Raw genomic sequence first — 13040 nt, 5'->3', positions numbered from 1 at the left:
AGCTTTTAACAAATGAAGCAATTACAGAGCCCTATCAGGCCTTCTCCACTAACTTCAGACTTGATGAAAAGTATAAGGAAAAAGCTTCTAAGTCTTTTATATACCATAATTGTTTTTCCTGATAGTTTGTCAGCCCTGCTTTCATTCTGTGAAGTTTGTAATATATGGAAGCTATATATAGGTCAAAATGATTTATTTGTCCCATCCAATTGCTCTTATTTCTACATCACCAAAAGTTTAATTGCCAGCTAATAAACAGAGTGGTGCACATAAAGGCTGCCAAGTTCAAAAAAATAAAAAATAACTTCAGTTCTATTTCTCTCACAATGTACTTATTTAGACTATTTGTGGAAAGGAAAAACAAACAAGCAAACAAACACTTCATTGAATGATATATTAAAGTAAGATATTACATGAAAAAGCAAATGAAATAAAGCACTAGAGGAAGAAGCAGCAATTTGAGTGAGTCACCTTAGCTGGTCAAAGGATAGGACACTTGGTAGCAAAGTCAGCTAGAACTTGATGACTTAAGATAAATCTTCCTTGTTGGAGAGAACCTGAACCCGCCTCAAAGAAATATTTCACACTTGCCTGACAATGCACTATTTTGGCTTGTGGCACTCAAGATTTTCTTTTCTTGCTTCCAGTATTTTCAGCAATTAAAGAGCTGTAGGTCAGGCACTGGAAATCAAAGCAGCCAAAACTAGGCTAGAAAGTCTTTCCTTCTTGCCTGCTCTCCATCTTTCCTTTTGACATCACGAAGAGTGAAAGAGCTCCCATATAACTAGAGGAGTTTTTGGAGAGATAGCAACCCTCAGTTCCCACCCAATTTATGTTTCTCTGGAATAAGGATTTAACTTGCTATCTCCCACCTGAAATACAGTCAGAACCTAGAGAATCAGAACCTTTGAGAATCAGGATTTGCTTTTCATTTCCAAACAATTGGTTTTTCCAGTGTCTCTGCAGGTCTCAGTCTTCCGTGAAGAAGAGATTTTCAGGTTCTCCAAATTTTTATTTGTCATGGAAATGTTTTGAAAGGTTTTGCCAGTATTAGTCGAGAAGTTGTATCTCCTTTGCACACAGCTATCCTTACCTTTTACTCATTACAAAAGCTTTGGAGACAGACTGCTATCAACCTCTAAAAGTCCATGAAGCTGCCATGTTTGCCACAGAGTTTTGTTGAGATCTGAACTTTGTACAGAAGATACATGGTTGAGGAAATCCCTCCATGCCTTATACCTTAGACTTGGCAGCATAGGAAACCTGAGCTAAGACAAATAGTTGAAGCATCGTGACTGTACTATTAGGGCAGAAATAATGAATACTTGGTTGTGTTGGGCAAGATGGACGATGCACATATACACAAACATCTTTTACATGATGAACTGGAATGCGGACAGAGGAAGCACAGAGAGCATAATTGTCCCTAAATTTTCTTGGAGACCTTAGCAAGACTCTTTACTGGTAGAGCTTACAATCAGGTATGCAACGATAAAATATAATTCCTTTTCTCCTACAACAGCCTTGTTTTTCTTGACTCTAGACGCCTCTTGATAATGACAAGAATTGTTTGCTAAAAAAAATAAATATGTGCTTCACTGACCTGTTCTTATGGAATATGTACTGCAAATCCAAAACAATTTATAATACGAGAGTCTTGTCCCTGCAAACATTTATTACTGTGGACATTGTTTACTTACTATCAGCATCAAGCACAGTGACTACTCTGTGAGTCAGTTTTGTGCTGACCACAGAACCATAAAAATAGACCTATTTAGTATTCGCAGATGGTAGCTTTAAAATAGACAGGATTTCAAATTGAGCTTAAAAAAAACCAAACCCAACTTAAAGCAGTAAGAATACTCATCTGCTTTTGTGTGTGTATGACATAGCAAAACATTACCTCTCCCTGAGTAAAGTACAGAACCAAAAAAGAGAAATATCTGTCCCAAATATGCAGCTTGTGAAGAAACACTGAATTTTGTTATTGTTATGAATTGTGACTACTTAACAATTTTCATACACATCTAGTAACATATGGTCTTATTTTTTCGAATATGAACATCTTTTTCTAAATCAGTTATTTAAATGCATTCTGTACAAGCTCAAAGCTCTCAGTTTAAAGAACTCAATGTTGGATGAATAATTTCAATTGTATTTTCCATGTCATTAATGGGAATAAAATGATCCTGAGGTAGCTTATTGCACTAACACTTTAATTTCCCATTATTCTAGAATAATCAAAAATGTTTCTAATCTGTCCACAGTAGCACCACCTCTTCGTGTGCTAACTTTTGCATACAGTTACAGACATATTGAAACATTTACAGCTTGACAGATCTTTTCTTGATCATGAATAAATAAAGGAGTGGCCCTTTCTTACACTTTCCCATTATTACAATGTTCAGTTTTCCCCCATTACTCCAGACTCTTCCTTAAAATTGCTTTGTGTATCATATCTAAAGCAGTCATTTGCACTGCTGTGGTTCCCAACCTTCATGATGTCTCAGTAAAAGAAGTTACAGAAGGTATTCCCACACAGTAGAAGAGCAGGAATGCTCATCTAAAGCATTGCTCCTAAGTGGTCTAAAAACATTTTGTACAAGAAACACCCTTGGTAGAGCTACTCACTTTTGTCTCATGTAAGAGGACATTTAGAACAAGTTTTCTCATATTTACAAAGCACTTAACATTTTAGGCCTTTATAGATATTAGCCACTGATATATCTACATGTTGACAATAGAGACCAGGTATATTCATAAATATAGCACACCCCAGAGCCAGCAATGCTTTACTTAGGCTTCTGAATTTATTTCATTTAGTAAAAAATTTACTTTCAGCTAGGTAATAGTTGCAACAAAAACAGTCACACCCTTCCCCTCATACCCTTCCCTCCACCTCTACTGAGCTGCTTTTCGATGTTTTTAATAGACTGCGAAAAGCTAAAGTGCAAGTTTTGAATTTTAAAGAGTTACTTCAAAAGTGAATTTTCACCTTAATTCAGTTGACTGTTTCTTCTTACTTGGATTGCATTCATTTAAAAACAAATTTATAATATTCATTGCAGATATTTGTTTACAGATGTTTACTCATTGACAATGCTGTATGAATCTGAATACTTTTTACCATTAAATCAGCACACCTGAGTTGTGTGGCACATGTAAATAAAGAGACTTAATAACAAGATATGCCTAGGTAAACAGTTCTCCATAAACTGTTTACATCCAAACGAGCAACAGAAACCAGTCTTAAAGAAACTACATTTAAAAAGATCATGAATATAGAAAACCTATTTTTCACACTGTTGGAAGAGAATCTGAAGGAAATTAAATATCAGAACTCAATTCTGCTAGCACTGGGAAATGCAACATGTGCCACCTTTTTATTAGGCAGAATCACTCCACAGAAGGACATTTCCAGCTTCCTTCAATGTCCTTATTCCTGCTTCTGATCAAAGCAAGTCCCTGGCTCCTGTGACTTCATTCCTCAATTCCTGTCTTTTAGTGAAGCAGTGGTTCAGTGGTGACAGATATTTCCATCATTTTTATTGAAAACTAAAAATATTTGCATGAATTCGGAAATGAAGAGAAATATATATGCAAGATGGGCCTTAGGCTGAAGGGCACTCCAGACATATAAATCAATTTGCAGTATTAAAGCAGTCAGGTTCTAATAATAGAGAGAATGCTTAAAAATTGAAAAAGTTTTAAAAGGTACTAAAAGGGTTTAGGAACATTAATTATTTCCAAACTCTTTAGGAGGGCTTCTGAAGCTAAATCTCATAAGCATTTTCAGAATCTCTCTCCTTAAATTATTTAGTCTTAAGATAATATTAAAATAAGTTTTTCACTTGATAGGCAAGTGGCATAGTCTGTTACTATTCCAGTATGTCTCTCTCCAGTTATTGTGTTTTAAGGAAGAGCCTTGAGTTTGAGTTTTTTAATAGTTTTGAGTTTTTAACTTGTATTTTTTTTTCGGTCTTTAGTCAAGTCTTAGCTTACACTTGCATTATGCTAGTTTTATTATTTTTATTACTCAATTTACCAGCTGCAAACAAGAACTCTGTTACAAATGTCCATCCTGGCTACAACCCTGCTATTGCTAACGAACTTCTAAAGCCACATTTCAGACAGATGTGGATTCACAGGTCACAGTACTTCTTGGGGCTTTTGTATTGAGACATAGGTAAACAGCCAGTTCTCTAATAACAAGTGATACTGGTTACAGAGAAGCACTTAGAAGAGGTCATGGGAAGAGGCTAGAACCTCTGCCAAACCTATTACTTACACCATCTAAACGCGTATCAATTAGAAGTCAAATGCCATTATAAGGAAACCTGTTTAGGTTTAACCTTTAAGCAAATAAACTTTCTCAGAAAGAGATGCTCAGACTCAAGCTATAAAGTTTTTTTTTTCTTTAAAAAATAACTTATAAAAAAAAGTGTAAGCAACAATGGCACAGGTTGAGAGAAGGAGGTATACCGGGACAAACAGTGAGAGAACTGATCAGCTGCAACTCTCTGTGATTGGCCAGCTGGAGAGCAGTAAGAAACGTCCCATGGTGGGACATAACTCTGGTGCACGCCTTTCATCTTGTCTTTGCCTCCTCACAGCAGCACTCCTCATAAGCCTGGGAACCAGCAGCATCCCCTTGAAGCCAAATGAGGCAGTGGGGAGACATTCTGTTGCTATGACTGTCTTGCACTACATTACCTCCCTTCCAGGGCCAATCTATTTCCCTGTAGTTCAAACAAACTTCTCTGGGAGACAAAAGCAACTGTGAAGCATGAGTCAGAAGTTGTCTGCCAAAACAGCAGGTAACCAATTTTCTCCCTGTAGCCTGTCTGGTAGATTAAGGAGTCATTAGATGTTCCAGAGCTCCTTAGCAGAAGACTATTACTGACAACTATAGCCTTCAACTGTGCTTTCCAGTTGTGAAAATGAAATACATTTGAAGAGAGCTTGGCGAAGGTAATCTCTACGTTTATCATTCCTTTGTCTTTTTGGTGTTGTTTTGTTGTGGTGATGTTTTGGGTTTTTTTTCAGACAGGCAAAGCATAACATTGAGAAAAATACTGTTCCTCTAGTTTACAGGAACTCGGTTTGATACACTGTTTCCACTGAGTTAGCTCTGGCACAGGGTGCCAGCTGATATCCATCAGCTGATCAGCAGTACCTTGTTGTCTCCCATACTGGACTCTTGGCTCACCTCTCATACCAAAATCTCAGCTCAGCACAAGTGGCAGCCTTCCCTCACATTGTCCTGGAAATGTGAGATGGCAGATCCCAGAAGGCACAGGGGAGTTGCAAACAGTGAACCTCTGCCTCTCAGCAAAGCCTCTGAGAGGCAGCCACTCCTGGTTTGCATTTCATGCAGAAGTTGGCTTATTGCTCCTGTTTTCATTCCTATCACCTTTGCATTGTGAGCATATTGCTCAACTTGGACACTGGAAAATGGGAATGTTGTTCGTTTGAAGGAAATGAGCCATTTCTGTAAACTCTTCTTCTAGCTGACAATTTCTGTCTGCATGTGTTAACCACCGATCACTTTTCCAGCTAATTCTGCCAGTAAATGTAGGCTAAGAACAGCCCACACCCGTAGAGGCATAATTCAGAAGTCAAAGCAAGATAAAGGTTTGTCTTCTTTTTCCTGACTTTATGAATCTATTCAGAGGATTACAGCTGTCCAAATGCATTTGAAGTAGATGTGTTGATGGCAGAACTGTTATATTGAAGTTACTTTTTATTCAGAGATTAACATTCAGATTCCAATGCTGCTAAGAAATAAAGTGCAGTCAGTGTTACATGAGAATCACTTTTTGTTCCTAAAAGGTTTACCAGCTAAATAATGGTATTCTACTTACATATTATCTTTTTTTTTGCTCCTCATACTAAAGACTAAACCAAATAAACTCAAGATTGGTAGATTTATGCTTAATTATTGGAGTTGAATGGCCCTATCACAAAGCTATATTACAGAAATGTTCAGATATAAAGGCTGACTCCTAAAACCATAAAATAATTTTAAATACTAAAGGCATTCTGAACTCAGTGGAAATTATAGAAATAGAAAAATAAAGATGATGTCCTGGCATGAAAAATTAGGCTCTCAGAGTCACCATATAAAGATGATGTGTCAGTTTTTTCTCTCACAGCTCTAAGTGAGGGATGGAGGTGGTTCTGGTTGCTGTGAGATTTTGACCACAATCCCGAGCTGAATGCTTCCTAGTCAGAACAGCTGTCAGAACAATTTACCAGTTCCTTCACAGAGAGATGGACTTTTTTGCTAGTGGGAGGTCTGGGACACATATCTTGACAAGAATCAAAAATAATTTGAGGCCTCAGGGAAAAAAAACACAACACATCTCCCACCTCAACACTATAAAGAAATGTTTTAAAATGGGTCCTCCCTGTGAAGACAGAGAATCAGAAAAGAAATTGGAGAAAAATTCCCCTCTGTCTCCAGCCGTTCAAATTAGAGTGTTCTTTTTCTGTTTTGATTTACTGACAATCTTAGAAAAGAATAATACCGGCGGAATACAGACAGCAAATGAATGAAGGAGGTGAGATGGAGGAGGAGGACACAGCTCCTAACTGTGAGCCATTCACTGTCTCTGCAGGTGTTCATCACAGGGTTATGACAGTGACATGCTTTGAGGGTCTGAGCAGAGTGGAGGACAGATGTCTGCCTTTGCCTCCACAAGCGCAGGGTTGGCAGGATCCAGTGGGGAATGTTCCCCCGTTGGGCATGTGAGGGAGGGACTAAAAAAGCATCCTGTGCACAGCATAGTAGAAAGCAAACTGACCTTATTGCACTTATATGACATTCAAAGAGCAGGTAAGACAAACAAATACAACTAGGTGAAGAGGCATTTATATTTTCCAGCAGGGGATCAATCTTATCCCCTCTCCCTATTGACAGTAGGAGGGGAGCAGTGTAGAAACTGATACCGATCTCAGAGGACAGAGGAACAAAAAATATTTTAAAATACAATTTTCATTTTTGATCTCCTCCTCCTGATCTCCTTGCACAGGTCTCTCCTGCACCTGCTGTCATGTAATATGCTGATACTGTACGACCAGAATTTGAGTGATTGAGTTTGAATCAAATGTTCAGGTTTTATTCTATATTTAGTAAATACGAACTTTACATCAGAAAAATAGTCTAAAACTAGAATCCTCTACAACACTTTATCTCTCTTTCAGGTTCTCAGAAATAATAATAGGAATACATGAAACTCCATGGGTATGTTCTTTCATCTACATATAAACATGCATCTTAAAATACCGTTTACTGAAAATTAACATGACTTTCTAAAGGCCGATGCCAGAAAGTACTAAACTTTTGTCTATCTTTTACTACCAATGTAGCAAAAGTTAAAATAAGTTTCTGTGTCTGATGCAGGAATTAAAGAACTATTTCCTACACCACATTAATTGTTATAATCCTACGTACTTGCCATTCATTAATTTTTCAGCACTCTGTCTGAAAGAAAGGAAGAGAAGGCCGTCAATTTAAATTAAACTAGGGTTTTGTTGTTGGTTGGCTGGTTCTGCCTTTCCTAGAAGTAAAATGATTATTTTCTGTAACAGACAACCATGTGAACTTTTATGTTTCATATTTCCTTTTTTCTGTATTTTACTGTTTTTTTAGCAGTAGTGTCAAGAGCAAATTGAAGAAAGAAGTTAATTTTCTAGTGACATCAGGAAGGCGTTAAGACTACTTCAGTTTCCTACAGCTAATCAATTTCAGTCCTAGCAAATAAAATTCCTTATAATGAGGTAGATTACAGACTGGTAAGGGTCCAATACAGAAATGATTTGATTTCCAGTGTGTTAATACAACAAAACCTAATCAACATTCCAAAGATCCAACAAGATATAAGGTTATTTTTAACCAAGTCATGACAGACGTAATTCTGAAAAGGCAAGGTGCTTACATTTCTTCTCGTTTGACACTAGCATCACATGCAGAGTGCTGATTAGTACCTATATCCTGTTCGCTGGGAGTTTTTATTAAATAGCTGGGAAGAGACCATTCCTGTCCAAAAATGCAAACAACCTAAGGCAAGCATAGTAAGCGGGAGTGTCAAATGGACAGCCGGGACAGAAGCTCTCCATTAGTGCTCAAAACAGCGATTTGCCTCCTATACTACTGCATGACAAAGACTGCACAGCAGCAGCAAAAGGAGTGAATTGACATTACAGTATTTCTACAATAACATGACTTATTTCTCAAAAACTACTCTTACCAGGGTACAGTATTAATAAAGACTTTCAGTTCCTTATAGGACAGTATCAAACTGGGATCAAGTTAACATGAAGAAACTTGCCTATGTCATGCAACTATTTTTGTTATTACATCAAATATACAGAAAATATCGTGGTCTTAAAACTACGTCTTTGCACTTTTCTGAGTCACTAACTTGGAGGAGGCTTGGGGAACTGCAACAACATTATTTTTCTGAAAATCCCTCCACTGAAAACAGACCAGATGCAATCAGAAAGCTCCAAGCGCTCGTCGCCCAAGAATCATCTACAGGAAGGTGGCAGGGTTTCAACAGGCACTGCCGCAGCCCTGAGGCAGTACTAGCAGCCTAGGGCTGCTCCCAATACACATATGCAACTTGACAATTAAAAGCTGGTTTTAACCCTAATCTTCAAGGAAGTCTTCTATGTACGGTTTCAGGAAGAAAAAAGATTGTTTCTAAGCAAATATGGAGACATTTAAAATGAATACTATAGTAAAATAAAATTCTAATTATAGCATTTAATAGTCATGCTTTCTTTCATATTGTATGGGAAACTTTCAAGATCCGCTTGCACACCAGATGTTATTATAAGACATGACAACCGTGGTCATTTCAAGCAACAAAGGATTTTGGTATGGAAGCAGACTACTTGACACAATACAATGAAAGGGGATTCATTTCTCATAAATGTTCCAACAAGACAGTAATCCCTGTGAATGAATTGCAATGTAGGATGTTATCCATTGATTTAGAATACAAATTTGAAAGTATTGTAAGTATTTTTGAACCGTTTAAAAAAATTTTATCTTTAAAATTCATACATGATGGAGTTTTAATATTTTTCTTTTTTATGCTATGATTATGTTTGCTTTTCATATTTCAATAGAATAGTAATATTTTATTTCAAAACATAGCACTTTTAAAAGTTTCCCTGAAAGTGCATTTCTACCTATTTGAAGGGGGAAAAAAAATCACCTTAAAAAGAAAAATCCTTTAAAATAGCCCAAATTACCAACCAGATAATGTCTGTATAAAAGAAGCCTCTAATAGCTACATTTGTTATTACAGAGGTTCTTTTGCTGGGGTTGAAAAAATAAAACACTATTACAACCACTGGCACAAAGTCAATGCCCTCTGAAGACTGCTCAGCTCAGGAACAAGCTGAAGTCACTGTGATGAAATCGCAGTGAGGAAATAAGGACAAAAAAGCCTTCAGCTCCCTCTCTACTGGTAACAGTAAATGTTATTTATTTTGGGGTTTAGCTCAAATAACTACTTTTTGAAAAGATTTCCCTTCAGTGTCGTTAATTACGGTAACTACTCCTCTAACCATTATTCTGGTTATAAGAATCATTCCTGCCACCAAAATAAACTGTTACTTAATTGGGCAGTGAACAAATCACAGCACTATACACTCTTTTAGCAGCTGGACAGCAAAGAAGTGATATGGTTGCAACCATGTGTGCCTAATACTTTATCAATCTCACACACAGCAGCGAGCGTCCTCATAAAGCAGAAAGGATGCAAGAGTGGATTAGGAAAAGCTGTTAAGCAAATTGTTGCTCTGTACCTTGTCCTGTAGACTTACAGCATTTGGAGATGTATCTGAGCCATTTGGCTGAGGAACCATTACTCTGTTACTCCATTGCTCCACACAGATCAGCTATGCAAGTCCTTTCTGTAGCTATCTTCCCTGGACACTGCGTGATCTCTGCTTTCTAACAAAGTCATACTGAATCTTCCTGGTTTTATTTTTATAATCACTATTTTTATTTTGAATTAACTTTGAATTGTGTGAAAATAAAAGAGAGATGCGATCTCTTTACCCTCAGCCTATCTTTGAGATTCATCAGGGTTTCAGCCAAACAGTGGAGGCGTTCCTTGCAAACCAGCACAGACGGCCCTAAAAGCACTGTGTTCACACTTCTGAGAAAAACAGCCTCCCCTGCACCGCTCCTTCGCTCCCCGCTGTGAGCAGAGCCGGGGGCAGGACCCTGCCTCTGGTGGAGCAGCAGCTCAGCCTGGCCAGCCTGGCCCACTTCTCAGGTCGTGCACCACTTCCAGCTCATAGTTTCCCAAGCCACAGCCAAATCTTGAAGCAATACAAAGACCTTCTGTACCATGTCGGTATTTATGTACGAGATGAGGTGAGGGAAGGGGGGTTAAAGCTGCCTGTTCCTAGAGCAGTCTTACTCCTCCTGCAGGATGAGGCTTACGGAGAACCTGAGGGCACATCAGCCCAGCCTGATGCCTTTCCACAGTGTCATGCACCAACGTGTTAGTCCAGGTCTTAGAGGATCAGTGTCTTCACAAAAATACTACATGCTCACAGACAATATTCATTGTCAGTTCCATCGAGATGGACAAAGCCTGGCTAGAGAGTGGACTCAGTCACAATATAACGGTATGTCAAAGATATCTGAGCTGCTACTGCCTTTGCTGAACCCCTCTAACACAACTGAGGGCTGGATCCTTTCAGAGCTTCATGATTTGGTACATTTTGTTAGCAGTTGTTTTTTCTTCCCCATTGAAACAGAGAGAGATGGAAGGAACAATGCAAAAATAAATGTCTGTGGGGGATAAAATATAGGATAGACACACACAATATTCACAATTATTTGAATAACATGGATATTTAATATTCGGGCCGCAACCACTGGTTACAAATTCCTGTTTGGGAAAAAAAAAGGCCAGTATAAAAAGCACAATATTTTGAATATTTTGAAATATTTTTCCTTCTAATCCCCCTATCTCCAAATTATTGCCTGTTTCATCCAGAAAATCTATTTCTGGCCTTCCTAGCCTTTATACAAACTTCTCTTTTTACCATGTTTGTCTTGCCTCTTTCTATTATTAAAGCTACAGGCACTTGACAGTTATTTTTAGCAAAATTTATGTATTTAGGGTTATGATTTAAACACAAGTACTTTAGTGGCAATTTTTCAAAGGCAATAACTTGCCACTAAGATATTGTATACATTGATTGTCTGACAGTAAACATTTTGAATCTTAGACTATTAGCACAAGACAACCATAAAAACCTGATGCTTTCATTGTTCTGCAAAAATTGTTTCATCTTACCAAGACTATTACACATACCCAGCAGATTTCAACTCAGTCAAAAGACTAAAAATGCCCAATTAGCTTAAGAAAAACTTTTTTCCGAGTATATACTGATATGATTTCTACAAAGGCTATACCATTATGTCACAATAAGGAATAGCATCGAATATGTATTTATGAAGAATTTTTTCTGAAACACTTTAAATCCATTATTACCTTCGAGACAAACATTCATGTATTGTTCCACAAATTCTCACACTGTATGCCAGTTTAGAAAGTAACGCATCCCACAAATGAAGGCAGTAAAAAATGTCACTGGATTCTATTAAATTTGAAAACATGTAACTGAAAACTTTACTCAAAACTAGTAACAAATTAAAACCCCGATATGAGAGTGCTCAAGGCTAAATTCAGACTCTTAAATTTAGAAGAAGTCAAATCAATATCCACATGTATATTTTTGGCATCAATTCTTTTTCAAGCTTGTGAGTGGTGGTATTTCCAGCTTGATTGCAGTTCCGTAGTTCAGACCATGACCTATTTCCAAGCCAGTTCTGTTATTATATGAAGTATAATAATTGACGTCATCTACCTGGACTTGTCCAAAGCATTTAAGAATGTCCCACACGACATCCTTGTCTCTAAATTGGAGAGATATGGATTTGATGGATGGACCACTCAGTGGATAAAGAATTGGCTGGATAGTCACACTCAGAAGAGTTTCGGACAATGGCTCCATGTCCGAGTAGAGACCACCGATGAGTGACATTCCTCGGGGGTTGGTATCGGGGCCGGTACTATTTAACATCTTTGTTGGTGACATGGACAGTGGGATCGAGTGCACCCTCAGCAAGTTTGCTGACGACACCAAGCTGTGTGGTGTAGTCAACACACGGGAGGGAAGGGATGCCATCCAGAGGGACCTTGACAGGCTGGAGAGGTGGGCCTGTGAGAACCTCATGAAGTCCAACGAGGCCAAATGCAAGGTCCTGCATGTGGGTCGGGCAATCCCAAGCACAAGTACAGGCTGGGCGGAGAATGGATTCAGAGCAGCCCTGAGGAAAAGGACTTGGGAGTGCTGGTGGATGAGAAGCTCAACATGAGCCGGCAATGTGCACTGGCAGCCCAGAAAGCCAACCGTATCCTGGGCTGCATCAAAGAAGCATGGCCAGCAGGTCAAGGGATGTGATTCTGCCCCTCTACTCTGCTCTTGTGAGACCCCACCTGGAGTACTGCATTCAGCTCAGAGGTTCCCAACAGAAGAAGGACATGGATCTGTTGGAGTGGGTACAGAGGAGGGTCACAAAGATGATCTGAGGGCTGCAGTACCTCTCCTACGAAGACAGGCTGAGAGAGTTGGGGTTGTTCAGCCCAGAGAACTTTCTAGCAGCCTTCCAGTACTTAAAGGGGTCCTACAGGAAAGCTGGAGAGGGACTTTTACAAGGGCATGTAGTGATAGGACAAGGCATAATGGCTTTAAACTGAAAGAGGGTAAATTTACATTACGTATTAGGAAGAACTTCTTCAGTGTAAGAGTGGTGAGGCACTGGAAGAGGTCGCCCAGAGAAGTTGTGGCTGCCCCATCTCTGGAATGATGAGGCTGGATGAGGCTTTGAGCAACCTGATCTAGTGGAAAGTGTCCCTGCTCATGGCAGAGGGGTTAGAACTAGACGATCTTTAAGGTGTCTTCCAACTCAAACCGTTCTATGATCCTATGATTCTATG

General features: G+C 38.7%; 1 protein-coding gene across 4 annotated transcripts in view; it reads right to left on the bottom strand.

The window, feature by feature from the left end:
* Window positions 1–13040, bottom strand: part of CDH18 (cadherin 18) — a 204888-nt gene that overhangs the window by 41996 nt on the left and 149852 nt on the right. The gene's annotated exons all lie outside the window — the stretch shown is intronic.

Source organism: Tauraco erythrolophus, chromosome 3 (assembly GCF_009769465.1).
Source record: "Tauraco erythrolophus isolate bTauEry1 chromosome 3, bTauEry1.pri, whole genome shotgun sequence".
Taxonomy (NCBI): Eukaryota; Metazoa; Chordata; class Aves; order Musophagiformes; family Musophagidae; genus Tauraco; species Tauraco erythrolophus.
Note: the sequence above shows the minus strand (reverse complement) of the source record. Positions and strands in the feature narration are given on the sequence as shown.